The sequence below is a fragment of the Schistocerca serialis genome, chromosome 7, assembly GCF_023864345.2.
Source record: "Schistocerca serialis cubense isolate TAMUIC-IGC-003099 chromosome 7, iqSchSeri2.2, whole genome shotgun sequence".
In the NCBI taxonomy this organism is placed as follows: Eukaryota; Metazoa; Arthropoda; class Insecta; order Orthoptera; family Acrididae; genus Schistocerca; species Schistocerca serialis.
In genome coordinates, this window is record NC_064644.1 from 318,387,498 (window position 1) to 318,408,777 (window position 21,280).

Consider the following 21,280-nt stretch of genomic DNA (forward strand, 5'->3'; position numbering starts at 1 on the left):
GAGTTAAACATCGCATAGTAAAGTGCTAGCGTAATGAATAACTTTGTGGTTTCTGGAGTCGAAAGCTGGTGGTTCACATCACGTTAAAAGCAAGCGCCTTTACGTTAACGTTGTTAAAACGTTCCGTTACTCTCTTATGTATGTAGTTCGAGTGTTATATGCAATATTGGATGTTATTTACATTTAGTCTGAAGGATGAATTAAATATTTAGTATTTTCCGAGTGTGTGGTTAGGCAGCGATCCAGGAGGAGAGCTTAAATCTCTGCAGCTGAAATGAGAGGGCGACAATAAAACTCATGTCCTTCCCTCTCACAAATATTCCGCTCTTTATTTCTGAATATGTGCGGCATTTCGAGTGGGTGATTAGGCAGGAATTTAAGATGACAGTTTAAATTGCTCTGAATCAAACGAGGAGCATTAACATTAGTATTCTCCCCTGCCAAAAATATTTCGCTGTTTATTTGCGAATGTGTGTCGCTTTCCGAGGCTGTGGTTAGGCTGAAACCTAAGAGTTCAGCTCGGATTGGTGCCCCTGAAACGAGCAGCAATATAATTAATTTTCTACCTTTTCACTCACAATTGGTTCTTTATTTCCGAATATGTGGCGGTTTCCGAGTGTGTAGTTATGATGAAACCTAAGAGTACAGCTTTAAATGCTGCAGCTAAAACGAGTTGCAATAAAATTTGTATTATTTCTTTTCACAATTGTTTTCACTTTATTTACGAACATTTAGCAACTTCCGAGCTTGTGGCTAGGCAGGAACCTAAGAGTACAGCTTAAATTGCTGCGAGTGAGTCAGAGAGCAATAATATTTATCTTATAACCTGGCACAAAGTCGATAGCCGACCATACGGTCGTCGATATTGCGCGTGACGTCAGAATAACGTCACGTTTGCGGGATTTGTAGTGAAACGAGTCTTACCCGTTTCCGTATGGTGGGTGTTTCCGTAACAAAGGTAGTCGTACAATATCGAAGATTTAATACACATAAAGGAATTTACGAAAAGCGTCACCCAGTAAATTACAACGAGGACAAGAATGGTTTGTAACTCACCGTGAGATAGGATTATTGAGGAGGATTGTTACGAAAAATGTGAGGATGACCACTACAAAAGTCACTGCTGAGGTGAATGTCGTACTCGCAGGAAGAAACCAGTATTGAGCTCCAAAAGTACGGGATTCCGGCACAAGCAATGTTTCCATAGCCTGTTAGCGATGCAAATCCCCGTAACAGGAAATTGGGTTGTGGAATCCATGAAACTTGAACTATGGAACAATGGAACGAAGTTATTTGATGGACGAGTCTTGATTTACACTGTTTACAACTTCTGGTGGAAAGTGCTTACAAAGAGTGAATGTGATGCTGGTTGCTGCAGCTATATAGTCGTTCCATAATTCCATTACTGCCAAGGATTACGAGAGAATTTTGGCTGATAAGGTCCTTTCCACGGTACAATGTTTGTTCCCCAATTGTGTTCGCTATGTTTCATGGATACAGGGGTGATTTTCGCACTACTCGCATCGTCTAGGACGGTTTTGTGAGCACTTGTTGAATTCTCGCATCTGCCGTGACACCAGAGTCACCTGATCTCAATGTTATAGAGCTTTTGTGGCTGACTTTGGAGAGAAGGGTGCATTAACGTTCTCCAACTCCATCCCCATCACCTGAACATGCCACTATTTTACAGGATGAACGGTGTGAGGTTTCCTTGACAATATTACAAGACATGATACGACTTGAAGCTGTTTGGAATGCTAACGCGTTTCGACACCGCATTTTACATGGTCGTATGTTGCGTTTTTGGTTTTTCCATATTTTTGTTCTCTCCCTGTAAGCACGTCCAAGACATGGCGCCACTAAGGAATAACATAACATCTAGTCTGAGAAATGGCGTCAATTTGGCGCATCCTCAACTTTCTGCAGCTAAGCCACATCCAGCTGAAACCAGTCATTAATTAGATCCCTTACACGGATCTTATTTTGGGAAACCTAATAGCTAAAATTCACCAGCTGTTCCAAATTGCCACTTACATTTTCGATGTTATTAGAAACCGGAGAACCAGAGTTGGGTGCAATCCTTTGAACATGGACAGTGCCATCTTTGAAGAGTGTCCCATACTCACTTATTGTGAAGATCTAGAAGAATCAGTAAATTATGCTCAATCAGAATTTTGAAATGAAGAGCTTGGTAGATGATCACAATAACCTAAGTGAATTTACCCCAGTCATGATCTAGAAAGACCCCCAAAACATTTTGTTCTGTCATATATATTATATATTTGACTTTGGTGGAAGTATAACAAGAAAAGCGATGCAAAAAACACTGCAGAATATCAATTGAAGAATATCCACTGAAGACAAACATCACAGCCAAATATATAACTCTCATGACAGTTTCATCAACTTAACTGATGCAAATAACATCAGACAAGAAAAAACTATTTATAAAGGAGCAAAACGCAATGTTATCTCAGACACATCACACAGAAACAACAAAGGACATTTTAACACAATCAAAACACATAATAAAGAAAGGAGGAAGAACGAATACACCTAGTTTAACGGAAAACTGAAAAGGGAATTACAAAATACAGAAATAACACCAATAAGTAAAATACACAAATTCATTTTTACCTCTAAAACCATTCCATTGGAACGAATTAATTCCATGGCGTACAGCAAAATTTAAAACAATTCAAAGCCGTACAACAAAAGGAGACAAAAGCAACTTCTTGGTGATATGGATGAAAGATATGAAGCGGTAAGGATTGGGTTATGGGAGTGGAGAAGCACTAGAGACACAAAACAAAGTGTAATTTCACAAGAGTTTATTAAAAACAACCAACGTCTTTACAATTAGAAGCATAAAGAACAATGGCATGGCAAGAAACGGGGATTTAAAAATTCATAGGGTTTGCAGTACAAGTAGTGATCACAGCATAGCAAATTAGAAAAAAAAAACGGATTAAGACCAAATGACAAGTTTCTTCAACATTTACAGTACAAATGACTTTTAAATCAAAGGCAGAAAAAACAGTTATAGACTGAGAACGTAAATACTGAAACTAAAATTATAGCTGGAACAGAAATCTAAAATTGTTCCTTACAAGGAACTTTAACATTATTTTAAAAGGAAGGGCAGGTGGCCACGCTTTCAAGTTTCACAGTCGATGAAAGGCCTTAAGGTTTACCTGAAATTTGCCTAAGATACTAGGAAAACATTGGTAACTATATAGTAATTTTTACAGTAAAATTACCAAGCAAACTGTAGACAAATCGTATATGAGAGGTTGCCTCTAAGCAACGTTTCCTTACTTAAAGATGTAAAGAGACAAAACTTTTCATATAGTCCTCTACAATTTGGAAAACTGAAAATTTGAAGTTAGTTACCCAACATCGCGGCGACAAAGGCTCACATAACAGCAGCAGGGCGATCAAATAAACAAACAATACAAACAATATCGACTAGGTCCGAGGGGCAGAGAGGTAAATACTGGTAATGCAGATAAAGTCACTCATGCAGCTACTTTCACCAGGCAGCATATGACAAGTGATACGGATTTAAGTAAGCCAGCTGGTACATGCCTTACCGTAATAGGTACCTTTTACGAAACGTACTGCAAAATTATTTGATGTATGTCACAGTGAAGTCGTTGTCGTACGATCTGTCAGATACTGGCTAATTCTGCAATACATACTTATAAACAGGATTGGCATCACTGAACATAGATACTGTTTGTACTGGACTTGCTTCCATTCTCTTACTATTTATTGGCTTCCGGGATGTAATGGATGTCACTTATCACGATACGAGCGAGAGTATAACACAACACCCGCAACTCAAGTGGACTAAAACCTCCGACCCGACCGGCAGTCGAACCTCGGCCCCTCCAATTGGCAATGAGCCGCGCTAACCTACCGAATCTGACAGGTGGCTCATTTCTTTCTGCAGTCGGGCAGATGACAGTCCCCAGGCTGCGTGGTGACGCCGATAACATTCATCGGGCTGGGTCACAGCCTTCCAGCAATCTTAGACGAACGTGGAACACTCACATGTCCTCAATGAATACTGACCACCAGCTGCCATTCCTTTATAGCAAACCGAGAACCGGCATACATCCTGCCCACACCTGTTGACGCATGTCGTCTTGCGTCGAAACGTCCTCTGGTCGCACAGCAAAGGTCAGAGGCATTCCTAGATCAGATAGTACAGCCACTAGTCTTGGGCACACGACTTGATCCGTATTCCCCTTAACCAAGGTATCAGAAAAGGATGTGTAAAATTCGCACACAGTGAAAATCGTACCCAGTCAGAAACCTGGCAATTTCGCACTCAGTTTTGCTGGAACCTACCTGCTCAAGGGCAGAGCCTACCTCCTCCCCCATAATATGTCACCCGCCGGAAACGATCCCCGTGCGGCATGGTCTACCCGCTCTCTGGAAGACCTCGTCCACTCAAGTTACTGACCGCTTGGAGAGTTACTTTCAGCGTGAGTCTAATTTTCGGAATGTTCGTCTCGTTCGTCTTGTGTCTCTGTGTGCTTACACGTTCGATGTGGAACAGTCAACTACCACCCACGGTAAACCATGTACCCACTATGATGGTTACTCGTACATCGTAAAGAGAACCAAAGCAGATGGGACTGTGATATGGTGCTGTTCGAAACATAAAACAACATATTGCTGAGGAATGCTTAAGACCAAAGACTGCATCGTGCTTAGTTCAAACGAACATCAACTTATGGCAATCAGGCGAAGAAGAGATCACTAGAGGAAGAGACTTCGATTTCTGAAAGATATACCGAAGAGTTAGGCGACTTGCACCATCGAGGATATGATTTTGTTACCGAATTGCCAGAACAGCAAGCAATGAAGAGGATATTATATATGCAGTTGGCCAAATCACCGGGCAATAAGAAAGAGCTAGAAACACGACAAGAAGTTGATCTTCAAGCAGAGTTACTAAGGCAGCAGTTTTCTCTTAAGTGATGACAGCTTTGGAGATAGGATCATAGTTTTTAGAGGAAAAGTAGGAACAGAGGCTCTAAAGACTAAAGAAGACTTTTTTATGGATGGGACCTTTAAATGCTGTAGCAAGAAATTTTCAGGAATATGTACTTTTCATGTAGACTTTGGAATTTCAAAGTACGAAACAAACATGTATACGGTGGTTCTTGCATTCTTACCAAGCAGAAGAAAAGAAATATATATCCGTCTTTTCCGCAATGTTGTGGATAATGTACCAGAATGCAAACCTAATAATGTGACTATTGATTCCGAATCAGCTGCGATTTCTGCGCTAAGAGCTGCAATCCCTTAGGTTCAAGTGCATGGCTGCCATTTCCATATGAGGAAATTCGCTGGGGGAAAGTGCACGAAGTGGGACTTACTTGCGAATGCAGAGAAATCGAAGAAGTAAGGCTGCAAATTCCCCCGGGACTAACGAAGACTGAAGAGAATCGTTCAACATTACAGAAGCGAAGTCCTTCCTCAAACTGCTCAGATTTCAGTCCTGGGCCTTCAACAAGTGCCAGAGTGCGAACCATTCAACGAAATAACACCGCTATTGGTTTCCGGAGCCGAAGACCCCCCCCCCCCCCCCCCTCGTGTACCCTTGATGACTGCACAACATAAAGATTTACGCCTCGCCTGGGCCCGTCAACACTGACATTGGACTTTTGATGACTATAAACATGTTGCCTGGTCGGAAGAGCCTCCTTTCAAATTGTGTAGCCGGCCGGGGTGGCCTGGCGGTTCTAGGCGCTACAGTCTGGAACCGTGCGACCGCTACGGTCGCAGGTTCGAATCCTGCCTTGGGCATGGTTGCGTGTGATGTCCTTAGGTTAGTTAGGTTTAAGTAGTTCTAAGTTCTAGGGGACTGATGACCTCAGAAGTTAAGTCCCCTAGTGCTCAGAGCCATTTGAACCAAATTGTGTAGAGGGGATGGACGTGTAGAGGTATGGAGACAACCTCATGAATCCATGGAGCCTGCATGTCAGCAGGCGACAGTTCAAGCTGTTGGAGGCTCTGTAGTGTTATGGAACGTGAGCTGTAGTGATGTGGACCTCTGATATGTCTATTGATTCCGAATCAGCTGCGATTTCTACGCTAAAAGTTGCAATCCCTTAGGTTCAAGTGCATGGCTGCCATTTCCATATGAGGGAATTCTCTGGAGGAAAGTGCAGGAAGGTGATGCGCTTCTAAGCATTCTGTCAGATCACCTGCATCCATTCATGTCAATTGGGCATTCCGAAAATTCCGGTAGGACAATGCGACACCCCACATGTCTGTAGTGGCTGCAGGAACAGAGTTTAAACACTTCCGCTGACCACTAAACTCCCCAGACATGAACACTGTTGAACATGCCTGGGATGCTTTGCAACGTTTTGTTCAGAAGAGATCTCCACTCTTAAGCTTTTATGGAAAGCCCTGCAAGATTCATGGTGTCAGGTCCCTCCAGCACTACTTCGGACACTACTCGAGTCCATGCCACACCTTGTTGTGGCACTTCTATGTGCTCGCTGAGGCGTCACACGCGTCAGACGTTTCTTTCACTTCGGGTGTCACTGTGACACAGATACGAGAAGTGAATGTGGTCATATTAACTCATATAGCGTTTGCATTCACAATCAGATACATTTGTATCTTGGCCATTGGATCTGCACTCTCACGACCTCAGTAGACTAATGGTTGGATGACATACAATTCCCATGAAAATCCTTGGCGATGGGTGATCCAGCTCAAGTCTTCAACACAACTATGTCACACGACGCTTGCACGAATAACGTTCACAGTAGGAATAGGTAAATAAATTTATAAAACCGTGTGAAAAGTTTGATTATTGCAGTTCAGGTAACGATGTTCTTCTAACGCACTGTCATACGAACAAAACTATTTTTCTTTAGTTTAGAGGAAAATTTTTTTTTTCTACGTGTTGCCGTTTTTGATTACTCTTTTGCCTTTGGATAGAGATACTTTCGTTCGTCTGCGTCGCTAGGACACTGTATCACCGTTGTACGTATTCTGGTTGTGCTCATAGTTTAATGTAGCAGTCTACAGACTTTACAGTCAAATCTCATTGTATTTCTACTCCAGGTACAAAAATTACATAACTAGGCAGGCCATGGTGATGCGTTTAGGTTGTAATTGGCTTTTTATATGGTTCTTATGAGCTGTGGGATATTGTTTATAGGAGATGTTTGCTCCTCACGCCCGTGAAACCTGACATTGGTGGAAAATAAACCGATTGGTCATCTGCTCACATGTGTCTGTGTTGTATGTGTAACATGCATGTATTAATGACATTCTTACGAGTGCGCATTAAACAAACTGCAGATATACGATTTCAGAAAAGGAATCATCTATAATGCAGTTTGGAAGCTATCAAATGTGGCTGATTGCAGTATATATTCGTTCAGGTAAAAGAGGGAACAGATAGCGTGGTATTGACTACAACGATTCAGCGATACCTGCCACGTATCGATCTTCGTGATGGACCAATGGTGCTTGCCCACGTGCTGCCAACGGCGCACTTACTGAACATATTTCAGATATCTTCACAGTGGCACCAGATGACAAGAAGAAATGGACAACCAATCAGTAAGATAAAGTAGGATACTGAAACGATGGTAGTCGTGACAACTGAGTGCGGGGTGCCTTTTATCTGAGGTCACACCGATGGCTTCTGGTACAGTGCTTCATTACTGAAGTGAAACTTAAGGGGGGTAGACAGGTCTCACCACGGTATCAAAACTTAAGTGAGGAGGGAATTTTGACGCAGTGCCTTGTCTCAAAGGTTCCCCGATATAACGACCTCTGTGATTCTTTTTATTTTGGGTCGTCACTCCTCTGATTGGTTTGATGCTGCCCGACACGAATTCCTCACCTGTGCTAACCTCTTCATCTCAGAGCAGCACTTGCAACCTACGTCCTCTATATTTTCGAGATGTATTCCAATTTTTGTATTCCTCTTCAGTTTTTGCCTTCTCCAGCTCGCTCTGGTGCCATCGAAGTCATTGCCTCATATCTTAACAGATGTCCTATCATCCTGTCTCTTCTCCTTATCAGTCTTTCCCACATATCCCTTTCCTCTCCGATTCTGCACACAACCTCCTCATTCATTACCTTATCAGTCCACCAAATTTTCACCATTCGTTTGTAGCACCACATCTCAAATGATTCGATTCTCTTCTGTTCCAGTTTTCCCACTGTGCATGTTTCACTACCAAACAATGATGTACTCCAGACGCACATTCTCAGAAATTTCTTCCTCAAATTCAACTGATATTTGATGTTAGTAGACTTTTCTTGGCCAGGAATGCCCTTTTTGCCATTGCTAGTCTGCTCCGTCCGTCACTCGTTATTTTACTACCTAGGTTTCAGAATTCCTCAACTTCATCTACTTCGTGACCATCGATCCTCGTATTAAGTTTCTCACTGTTCTCATTTCTACTACTTCTCATTACCTTCGTCTTTATTCGATATACTCTCAATCATACTCTGTACTCATTAGACTGTTAACTCCATTCAGCAGCTCATGTAATTCTACTTCACTTTCACTCAGGATAGCAATCTCAACAGCGAATCGTATCGTTGATATCTTTTCATAATGAATTTTAATGCCACTCCTGAACCTTCCTTCTATTTCCAACATTGCTTCCTTAATGTACAGATTGAACAGCAGGGGCAAAACACTACATTCTTGTCTTACGTCGTTTTTAATACGAGCACTTCGTTCTTGGTCGTCCTCTCTTATTATTCCCTCTTGGCTGTTCTACATATTGTATATGACACGTCTCTCCCTGTAGCGTACCCCTATTTTTCTCAGAATTTCGAACATCTTGCACGATTATACATTGTCCAACTCGTTTACCAAGTCGACAAATCCTATGAACGTGTCTTGATTTTCCTTTAGTCTTGCTTCCATTACTAACCGCCACGTCAGCATTGCCTCTCTCGTGCCTTTACCGTTCCTAAAGCCAAACTCATCATCATCTAGCGCATCCTCAATTTTCTTCTTCATTCTTCTGCATGTTATTTTTGTCAGTAACTCTGATGCATGAGATGTTAAGCTGATTAAACGATAATTGTCGCACTTGTCAGCTCTTGCCGTCTTCGGAATTGTGTGGATGATGTTTTTACGAAGGTCAGATGGTATGTCGCCAGACTCATACATTCTACACACCAAAGTGAATTGTCTTTTCGTTGCCACTTCTCCCAACGATTTTAGAAATTCTGATGGAATGTTTTCTATCCTCTCTGAATTATTTGGTCTTAAGTCCTCCAAAACTCTCTTAAAATCAGATTCTAATAACGGGTCCCCTATCTCCTCTAAATCGACACCTGTTTCTTCTTCAACCACATCAGACAAATCTCCCCCCTCATAGAGACTTTCAAAATATTCTTTCCACCTATTCGCTCTCTCCTCTGCATTTAACAGTGGAATTCCCGTTGCACTATTAATGTTATCACCTTTGCTTTTAATGTCACCGAGGGTTGTTTTGACTTTCCTGTGAATAAGTCCTACCGACTATCATTTCTTTTTCGATGTCATCAAATTTTTCCTGCAGCCATTTCATCTTACCTTCCCTGCGCATTCTATTTATTTCAGTTATTGCCCTTTTAGGGATGTCCATTTCTTTTCAACTGTACTACCTACAAAGCTATTCCTTGTTGCTGTATCTATAGTTTTAGAGAACTTCAAGCGAATGTCGTCATTCCTTAGTACTTCCGTATCCCATTTCTTTGCGTATTGATTCTCCCTGACTAATGTCTTAAACTTCAGTCTACTCTTTATCACTACTATGTTGTGCTCTGAGCCTATATCTACTCCTGGGTATGCCTTACAATCCAGTATCTGATTTCGGTATCTCTGTGTGACCGTGATGAAATTTAATTGAAATCTTACGTATAACCTAGCCTTTTCCAGGTATACTTCCTCTTCTTGTGATTCCGGAAAAGAGTATTCGCTGTTACTAACTGAAGTTTATTACAGAACTCAATTAATCTTTCTTCTCTCTCATTCGTTGTCCTAAGCCCATATTCTCCTGTAACCTTTTCTTCTACTCCTTCCCCTTCAGCTGTATTCCTGTCCACCATGACTATTAGATTTTCAACTCCCTGTACATACTGTATTACCCTTTCATTATTCTCTTACACTTCCTCTATCTCTTCATCTTCATCTTGCGACACCACATGTATATCTGAACTTTCGTTGTCGGTGTTGGTTTGCTGTAGATTCTGATAAGAGTAACCCTTTCACTGAACTGTTCACAGTAACACACTCTCTGCCCTACCTTCTTAAGTATTCTACTCCCGTTACACCATTTTCTACTGCTGTTGATATTATCCTGTACTCATCTGTCCAGAAATCCTTGTCTTCTTTCCACTTCACCTCACTGACCCCTACTACATCTAGATTGAGCCTTTGCATTTACGTTTTCTGACTTTCTAGTTTTCCTACCACGTTCAAGCTTCTGACTTTCCACGCCCCGACTCGTAGAACGATATCCTTCAGTTGATTATTCAGGCCTTTTCTCATGGTAGCCTCCGCCTTGGCAGCTTCCTCCCGGAGATCTGAATGGGTGACTATTCCGAAATCTGTTGATAAAGGAGAGATCATCATGACACTTCTTCAGTTATAGACCACATGTCCTGTGAATAGATGTTACGTGTTTTTAATGCAGTGGTTTCCATTGTCTTCTGTACCCTTATGCCGCTGATCTTTGTTAATTCTTGGGCCTTTAGGGGCAGTTTCTTACCCCCAGCACAAGAGAGTGCCCTGAACCTCTGTCCGCTCCTCCGTTTGCAGAATGAGGGCGACTAGTTGTGGTGGAAGTCTTCGCCCGCCTGTGATACATATATAGCTAATTTAGCAGACAGCATCAAAACTGAAGTACGGATTGATGGCGAATGGTCTTGTTTCACTGAAGACTCTCGATTTGTATTTCGCTTTCTTGAGATTAAGTGTCACATGGTAAACGCATGACAACAGCACTAGCACATAAGGAAGCCACATTGCTAGATGATATCGAAGTAGTCATGCACTGAAGTATCCAAACCTTAAGACCTAAAGAAAAGGTAAGCTAATCGCCCTCTCAGTGATTAGTTCTCTCGTTTATTTTTCAACGATGGTACGAAGGTCGCCCCGTAAGTAATGCTACATATATTTTTTTCTGATTATTAGTTGGTTTTATTCAGGATTGCAGTATGCTATATTATTCCCCGGGATTGCTTGAGGACAAAGAATGTTCCTTTTGTCTTGTCGCAAGAATGTATGCTGGATCGTGCAAGCGGCTTCATAGAAGACGCAAGACCCAACGTCAGCGCCAATACCTGAACAACTTGCGTATGCCCTACCATTTCATGAGTTTCACGAGACGAGGGAAGACTGGACACAGTACACAGCACAATTCAATAGACATATCACAGCACATCATATACGAGGTAATGACAAACATACTTCTTTCTTGGCCTCGTTGGGAATGACTATCGGCTGTGTACGAAGGTGTTTCCCATGTCAGGCCCTGAGCATGGGGTATATGAAAACTTTTTGTAAGCTTTTACAAAACACACTAAACAGCAAAGTAAACTGGTACACGTGCTTAACCCCACACATCGAAGGTCACACAGAGTTGCATTCTTGCAAGACTACTGCTGTTGGTCGTGATAAGTTTGAGTGAGTGAATTTTCTCATTTCCAGAGTACTTAAGGCGCGATATGTTTTTATTGCCAGAAAGTTTAACAACCCAGATCGCATAAAATGATTCTGTATTAAAGACAACCAGTTTCGACAGACTTTTCTGTCATCTTCAGGTTTTAAAAATCTTTTTGTTGTAAAACGTGTTCATTTTTCGTTGAAACCTCACGCCACGTTTTCAAATGAATACAAATCAACACATTATAAAAGATTTTATTAACTAAAATATAGCTAAAATGAATAACATTATGTAATAAAATACAAAAAATAATAACTATATATATATATATATATATATATATATATATATATATATATATATATATATATATATATATATAATATAACTAAAATACTGCAAAAAGTGGTTTATGTTTTTAAATATTTTAGTTACGACAAACATTTTATAATGTGCTGACTTTTATCCACTTGACAATCTGGCGTGAGGCTTCAACGAAAAATGAACACGTTGTACAACAAAGAGATCTTTAAGACCTTAAGATGGCTCCAAAGTCTGTTGAAGCTGGTTGTCTTAAATGAAGAAGTATTTTATGTGATCCATGTTTCTGACTGTTTTTCAACAAGTTTGAATGAAGTTGGAAAAGTGAGTGGTTAACACACTTCGATGGCAGGTCCCGGATGCGTCAAAAAATAGTGGACAACGGATCCCATATGATAAAAGACCTTTATTATTCGATCATATGTACTCGCTTAACAGACTACACCAGCTCACAAATAACCTATACCTTCAGCAAGACAGTAACCCGATATCTGCAGAATCGTGTCAGAATAGCTCGAGGAACACTTGATAAAAATTGAGAAGCTTGAAGTTCTAATTAACTTCAGCCAATACTTCGGGATTGACATGGAGCGTTGTGTGATCCTCTTAGATTCACCTAAGATCAGGTATTAGTTCATTCGTGGCTAATGGAATCTTGCAAAGGCTTCTGATACATCATAACGTCCGTACCTCTAGGTCTCGCCGGTCTCTTTAGGGGAAGAAAGAATACTCACGCTGCATTTTCATCTATACCTTACAAGCTACTGAGAAGTGCACACTAGACGACATGTCCCATTGCATTAAATTTTAGAGATAAATCCCATTTCCTTTGCAAATGGAGAAGTGGAAGAATCGTTGTTGCTTATACGTCTCAGTGCACGGTGTAGTTAGTCAAGACTTGACATCCCTGCGGAACTGATGTACGAAGGTTGGTAGTATTTTCCTAGATGATTCCCTAATGCTGCTCTGAATGATGCGCTTCCTGGCTTCTTCCTGATTTCTTCTTGTGGGGGATAGCTTAAGAGTCACGTGAACGAAATATTCCTATACAGTGCCTGCATTCAAGGAAATAAATAATAATAATAATAATAATAATAATAATAATAATAATGCTTATAAAATATCCAACATTTCATATAACACCTTCACTCTATGTTTTTTCCCTTCTTTTTTTCCTTTCTAGAAATACTTACCCCCGAGCTATGCATAGCACAATACTAATACCTCTTCCTCTTTCTGAGATCAACATCTCACTCTTTATAGAGGGGTGCTGACTAGTTTTTCAGGATAGCAAATGAGAAGTTGCGGTACGGAAAATGGTTCAGAGATTACCAGTGCGTGCGTGCGTGTGTGTGTGTGTGTGTGTGTGTGTGTGTGTGTGTGTGTGTGTGTGTGTAGTGACTGAAGTCTTACGAAACAATGTGTGTATAGTGTGTGCAGTAACTGAGAGTGAGGTATTAGTGAACAGTGTGGCATTACATTATTTAATAAGTTATTTGTAAAAAAAAGTATTGTATACCAGGAGTAAATCTAATGATTTTCTCTAACTAGAAGTCTGTGAATATTTGTGTGTACGAATTAGTTTATTTTACATTGATCTACATTTGTAAATACTATGACATGTCCTATATCCTTGTAAACAGAGATCTGTGGATGAATAAAGCTACTACTACTACTACTACTACTACTACTGCTACTACTATATGAACGGATATCAAAAAAATTTTATCTGCCAGATATTGTTTTCAATTTCTATTTTTGTGAAACAACGTAAATAACGGGCAAAGAATTTAACTCGCAGAATCATTACAGAAAACGGATTATAAAGGGCAAAAATGAATATCGAAAGATTGGTCAGAAAGACTGTATGCGAGACATTGGGTCCATCATCCTAAGCATATTAACACGACAGCATCAGAATAAAAGCCATCAAGACTCTGTAAAGTTTGCACGACGAAAAAAAAAAATAAAAAATTAAAAATAAAAAACTTAGCGAAACAACGTGGAGTGTAAGAAGTGCAAAGTTCCATTACATTTATGCGTATGTTTTGGAATATATCACACCACTGAAGATCATTGATCTGTGTGGTTTCTTTCTGCAAGAGTGAAGAGTGTCAATTACGTGAAATGCGAACGTGTTCAGGAATTGGAGATAAATACTACTGATTCGTATTACAGTGGGTGTCCAGGAAGTAAGAACGAATTTCAGTTTTGTGCCATTTTGTCATATGACGACCGGCGCAGTGATATTTTCATGTTTGTTACCTGCGATTCATCTCATTTGTAGGCTGATAGTTTTTCTGTGGTGAAAATTATTTTCTGACGATTATTTTCGTCATGGAACAGATGACAACTGAGCAAGGTATCTAAGATATAAAAAGTTATTACAAAAACAGTGAAAGTCACACTGCAGCTGTTCGTGACTTGCGTGAGAGACTCGGACGTGCTGCTACAACCGAACCGTTAGTTCGGAATTTGGTCAGGAAGTTTGACACCAATGGTTCTGCTTCGAACGTTAAGGAAACAGGGCCAGGCCATTTTGTTCGTAGTGCATAACAATGTGACCTTAAGCACCAAAACGTCGGTTCGCCGCCGAGCTCAACAATTGAATTTTTCAACAACTTCACTCCATGAAATTATTTCAAGAGATCTGAAAATGCATGCGTATAAGTTTCGACGTTCACAAGAGTAGAACCCTGCACATCACGGAAACAGAGGTCGATTTGCTCAATGAGTCTTGGCTAGACAAACCGAGAGCGAGTACTTCACAAAACAAATAATTTTCCCAGATGAGCTGCACTTCCATCCTAGCGGGTACCTCACTAAGCAGAAGCCGGCCGAGGTGGAAGAGTGGTTGTAGGTGCTACAGTCTGGAACCGCGCTAGCCCTACGGTCGCAGGTTCGAATCCTGCCTCTGGCGTGGATGTGTGTATTGTCCTTACGTTAGCTAGGTTTAAGTAGTTCTAAGTTCTAGGGGACCGATGACCTTAGAAGTTAATTCCCATAGTGCTCAGAGCCATTTGAACCTTTGAACAAAGCAGAAATGCAGAATTTGGCGTAACGAAAATCCGCGAGTGGCTGTGAAAGATGAGATGCACCCACAACGAACGACTGTGTAGTTTGGGTTGTGGGCAGGAGGTGTGATCAGCCCGTACTTTTTTAGAACATGATGAGGGAGCTGCCGTCACTGTGCACGGTGATCGTTGCTGAAACATGCATTCTCGGTGGCTTTTTTCACTTTTTGACGAAAACGACGGTCTTTAGTTTCATCATGATGGTGCGAGATGTCGCACATCCCGTGAAACGATTGCTCTGCTCAATGGAAAATTTCCGCAAAGAATTACCTCTTCGCATGGCAACCAGGAATGGCCTGCCAGATTATGCAGCCTTAAGGCTTATGACTTTTATTCGTCGGGATTTGTGAAATCAAAAGTGTACATGAACAAACCACAAACAATGCACCAACTGAAGGATGAAATTAAAAAGGTTGTTTTAACGGCTTCACACAAGCTGTTTGTGAACGCGTCATCGAGAACTTCAGTGAACGCATTACTTGTCGCCGCGCGCCCTTGGCTGGTCGTATGGAGGATATAATGTTTCATACGTAAGTGGGAGAGGTTACTTAATGTGACTGAAAAAGAAAACACAATTTTCAATAAATTTTGGATGTTCTATAGCACTTTAACATTCGTCTCTACTTCCCGGACCCCCTCTATTACGCTGACTGAAATCTTTTGTGGCACTCCTAACGGGATTACTACATGAGGTGATAATTACTTATCAAATATTTCACAAATTTAAACTAGTTGGGTATTACACATATACCTACTTCCATCTGTAAGTCGTGTGCTATTAGTAGAACGTTGGGCCGATTTACTGAACAGTGTAATAGGTCGATGCCCGGGCGATAGGTTTTACATTTTGGGCCCAGGCCGCTGGCAGTTACGAGGGTTGGAACTTCAATAGTAGCAACTATTTATTTACAACTCGTACAAAATAGATACGTGTTTCAAAGTTTTTCTGACCTTCAAACTAGTCACCAGCATTGTGTATAGCCCGTTGCCAGCGATGTGGAAGTCGTACGATACTCTTAGCAGTGCCAGTTGTGTTGACAGTTCGAGCGGCGCCGTCTATTGCCCAACGAATTTGCAGTAGTTCTGAAGCGAATGACGTTAAGTGTTTCCTTCACTTTAGAAATCATGTTGAACACATGAGGGCTTAAGTCAGGGGAGTGCAGTAGGTGGTATAGCACTTAGCAGCCCCATCAGTCAAAGAAATCTGCAACAGCTTGCACTGTACGTGCTTGAGCATTGTCCTGCAAAATGATGGTCAGGTCCTGCAGAGAGTGTCATCACTTCTGTCTCTGTGCTGTTCATTTTTGGAACACAACCTATGACCAGTTTCGAGACAGAAGTGATGACACTTTCTGCACGACCTGACCAACAGTTTTCAGGACAATGCTCAAGCACATACAGTGAAAGCTGTTACTGATTTCTTTGACTTGTAGGGCTGCTAAGTACTATACCACCTACAGCACACCCCTGACTTGAGCCCTCGTGTGTTCCTTTTGAATTCTAACCTGAAGGAAACACTTCACGGCATTCGTTTCAGAACTGCTACAAATGCGTCGGGCAATAGAGCGAGCTGCACGAACTGTCACAGCAACTGGCACTGCTAAGAGCATCCTATGAATTCCACATCGCTGGAAACGTGTTATACAAAATGCTGGTGACTACATTGAAGGTCAGTAAAACTTTGAAACACGTATCTATTTTGTACGAGCTGTTGTCACTGTTAAAGTTCCAACCCTCATATACATGGCGCTAACGAACGTATATTTCTTACTTTACCATCCTCCCCTGGTAGCTGAGTGGTCAGGTAGACGGAATGTCATACCTAACGGCCCGGATGAGATTCTCGGCTTGGTCGGAGATTTTCTCCACCCAGGGACTGGATGTTGTGTTGTCCTTATTATCATCATTTCATCCCGACCGACACGCAAATCGCCTAAGTGGCGTCAACTCGAAAGACTTGCGCCAGGCTAACGGTGTACCCGACGGGAGGCCCTAGCTACACTGCATTTATTAACTTACTTTACCAGTGCAGAAGCGTTTACAAGTTGGAATCTCTAGCTATGTTGACAAACCGCTGAGTCGGCCAAGTTCGCCGCAATGTGACGCGAAGGAGGTTTCAAAACACCATGAAAGGTTTATCTTTCATTTCTCGCATGCCTCGTTTCGCAACCTTGGTTTAATTGTGGTAATGTTCAGGTCTTATGTGGGATACGGTATGAATTCCGCACTGTAAACCTGCGCTCTTGATATGCAAATACTATAGAAAACAAAAGCCGTGCTGACAGTCGCCTCGGCCGAGTTACCTAACTCGAGCGCTTTTATATAAGTCCGTAACAAGCAGTGTCGTTAGAAACCGAAGTATTCTGGAGTGTCCGCGTTCCGTTTTCTTTATACGGCCGCATTATTTAATTAAACGGTTCCTCACTTTTATATTCACATTTCGAGTACAGCGCGAAGCTTTTATGCTAATGTAATTTATACAGCTGCAGAATATTAATTCGGGCCCAGGTCGGATGCCGCCGCTGCCTCCTCCACCGCCTGCTCTCTCATCCCGTTTCCCTTCTTTCCCCCACCACCCCCACCCATCCCTCACCGACTACCACCACGTCCCGCACCGCCACCTGCGTGCTACCTGGTCTGGCCTTCCGGCCAAGTTGCGAGTACCTACGACTACACCCCACCTCTGTATTCACGTCTAGTATTTACATAATCTGAATTGCGATGAATCAAATGTGGCGCTCGCGGTATGACAAAACAGGTGCGTGGCAGCAAAACAAGGCTGGCAGGTCTCGACGCCCGTCGGCGATGGCAACGTCTGTCGTGTGGGTCTCGTCCCGCACCGAGCCGTGCGCTGCAAATGAAGGCAGTCGGGCACCCCTACTGCCGCAGCGGGGTGAGATTTTGCGGCGCCGCTGCAGGCCTCATTGTTATTCGAGCCACTTAGCACCGTTTGGAGCCAAGTTTTATTCTTTGCTCCGCCGTAAAAAAGATGGGGACAAACGGGGGGGACCGCGTAGCGAATTCGAAGCACGGCCGCGTAATGTTGAAACTGCCGGGAGTCGTTGACGTTTATGGAGACGTAACGAAACTCGGTGCTGAAAATCTTAATACTCTTTTTGTTTCCGCTACGAGAAGGGTAAATAAGAGCGTAGAACTTCCGTGCACTACAAACAAAGCTTATGCCGAATCTTAGTCACTAGTACTGCCTCATTTCAAACCGGTGTCCATGTTTGTAAACAGGAAGTTTGACGCCTGTCCTACAAAGGAAAAACTCTAGGTTAAACTACGGCGGTGTGCCAAAAAGTGGGGCCTCCGAATTTATTATGAGAAAACACTTAATGCGTTTGAAGTAAAACAAACGTTTTTAACTTTCTATATCTTAATTTTTCAAGTCTACAACATGCAGCCTTCTACCGCTAGACGCCTCCGAATTGTAGGGTGTTACATGACAGTGTGCAGGTAGCCTAACTACGCTCCTGCGTAAAGAACTCCGTGTTTTAACCAAGTTCCAAGTTCGAAAAGTTCGTCCACACACTGGGCACACTCTCCTTCAGCATGAAGCTGCCTGAACACACATGATCGCTGTGACTTCAGCAACAATTCGACGTGAAGGGTTCACTGCCATCGATTACCCATCCCATTGGCCAAACTTGTTCCCACCCTATTTTCATCTGGTTCCAGAGAACACCTTCGAGGACACCACTTTGATAGTGATGAATCTGTGCAAACAAATCAATAATTCTATAGTTACAATATCAACAAGCTGCTCTCTCGTTCAGAGAAATGTTTTCGTCACCAGGTGGGTATAAAGAAATGCAGACCTGAAGAAAAAAGATTATAATGTTAAAAATGTTTGATTTATTTAAGAAGTTTTAAGATTATTCATGAAGCAAATTTGGAGGCATTACTTTTCATCAGAACCTCGTCATATAACAAAAAAGTATCATCAAAATTTTTATGTCTAAATCGTAACCAAGCGGTACCATCCCCTCTTCTGAACTGCAATATGGCTGAAGCCACCGCGTCAGTCCTGCCGTACTTCATCTTGATGTAAAAAAAAAACACAAAACTTTCGTCAGTAAGGTGCATACGGTAGATAAAATTCGCATTGTACCACCAACAATCTTGCGACAACCAACCACGACAAACGGTTCCACTTGGAATGTAGGAAAAACGAGTTATAAGAAATTCCTTCACACTTTGGGAGTCATGTAATTATCCCAACACGAAATAACGCAGGTGGTAACAGGAGTGAGTATTACCGAACCATCGGCTGCAGTTATAGTGTAAAAACACTAATACGAAATTTCTTTAAAAGAATAAAACGACTGGTAAATAAAGTCCTGTTGCATAGCTGGCCGGGAGACCCCGAGAGGCAGGTTCAGCTACCTAATTCGAATTTTCCTATTCTTCTCGCACACAGTGTCGTGTGGTAAATATATCACCTGCGCTTAAATGGGAGTGCTTAAATTTTCTATGTTTGACCTCATACAACTAGCCCGCTTTTAATATTTCTGGCTTTGCTATCATCGCCGGCCGGCGTGACCGAGCGGTTCTAAGCGCTTTAGTCTGGTACCGTGCGACCGCTACGGTCATAGATTCGAATCCTGCTTCTGGCATGGATGTGTGTGATGTCCTTAGATTAGTTAGGTTTAAGTAGTTCTAGGCGACTGATGACCTCGGATGGTAAGTGCCACAGTGCTCAGAGCCATTTGAACCATTTGCAGCCATCATATTCTGGTACAAGAAGCTCTTTTCAGAGCAGTAGAGAAGGCAGCAGCACAAGGTAACGTAACGTGGTCTGAGGTACCGATGACAGATGGTTTTTTTGATACGGGTATCGTGAGAAAGACCCCCTAAATTGTGGCCCTTCTCCGCGATTCGCTGCTCCATTCCGAAGCTGCGCGTCAAAATGATAATTTTCTGTTATTAATATTAGACAATTCTAAACAGCGTGTTTACTTACGTTGTCATATTTAAAGCATCTCTCACTAGCGTGCTGTCGTTCCAATATTTTACAAGAATTAATGATCAGCAGAATAATGAACAACTGCAAAACTAAAAGGCAGACGAAGCACTTCGGTGATCTTCGGATCGTGCCTATCTTGGATGGCGGGCGAAGTCGTTCGGCTGTCAGATGAGAGCTGGTTCGACAGTGTCGGTGGACACATGTGTTGTCTGCCACGGTCGGCATCAGGTGAAGTCTTTATCAGTAATGTATTGTTAAATGGACCCGTAGCTGGGAACAAGTGTGATAGGTATTACAGAAATACGCAGTTCATTAATTTTTTGAAGAATAGAAGTGATTGTAAACTCTAACGCGGAATACAACTGTGCAGTCTGTCGTGTTCTGGTAATAAAGTGCGAGTGGCACACCGTATAAAGAAACTGATCGGACATTTAATTATTTCTAAAATAACAATTACTCGCTAAGAGGTTCTTACAGCCCCAAGATAACGGATTCACGACCTTCGTGTTACTTTCCGCAAAAGGGACAATAGCTATGGAAGACTGCAGGTTAGTGAACATTCATTATAACTTATGCATTCCACTCAAGGCGTTGGAAGCAAATAGGCACTTCGTGTGCACTGTAGTCTTAGTACAAATCAGATCAGTGACACGTTATCTGTGGTAACACAGACGAGGTACGAAAGAGAGAAATATTTTTGAGAGATGTGGTTTATCATTAGCATGTACGTATATACTCGTATCTCTCCCTTTTACTCTCTCTGTCAGCTTGCCGTACGCTGAAGGGAGGACCCAGCCCCAATCGGCCGGCCCTATACGACAACTCGGTCACGTAGAAGCTCCATGTCTGTAGTTCAGACTCGGTAGATATGAAAAACCGAGCGTGGACGGTCTTCGCCGACGTCACACCTTGTCCCGCCTCGCTGCAATGCACTCTCACTCTCTCTCTCTCTCTCTCTCTCTCTCTCTTTCTTTTAAGACAAAAGTAAAGTTTCAAACAATGCGTAAACACTTACGTCATACTGCTCGTCGGAAATAAATTGATATTTCAGTAGAATCACACAAAACGGTTAAGACTACTTAAAGAGGAAACTACGTACACTTTAAATAGCGTTAATGAGTGGCAGATTGCTGACACATTAAGGATTTAATTGGTTGCGGTGATTATCAATAACATGTAGGTTTTCTGAAAGTACACTGCATAGTTGTAATACATCAAATACGTCCTGCAACGTCAGACAAGCGTGATCTGCTCCA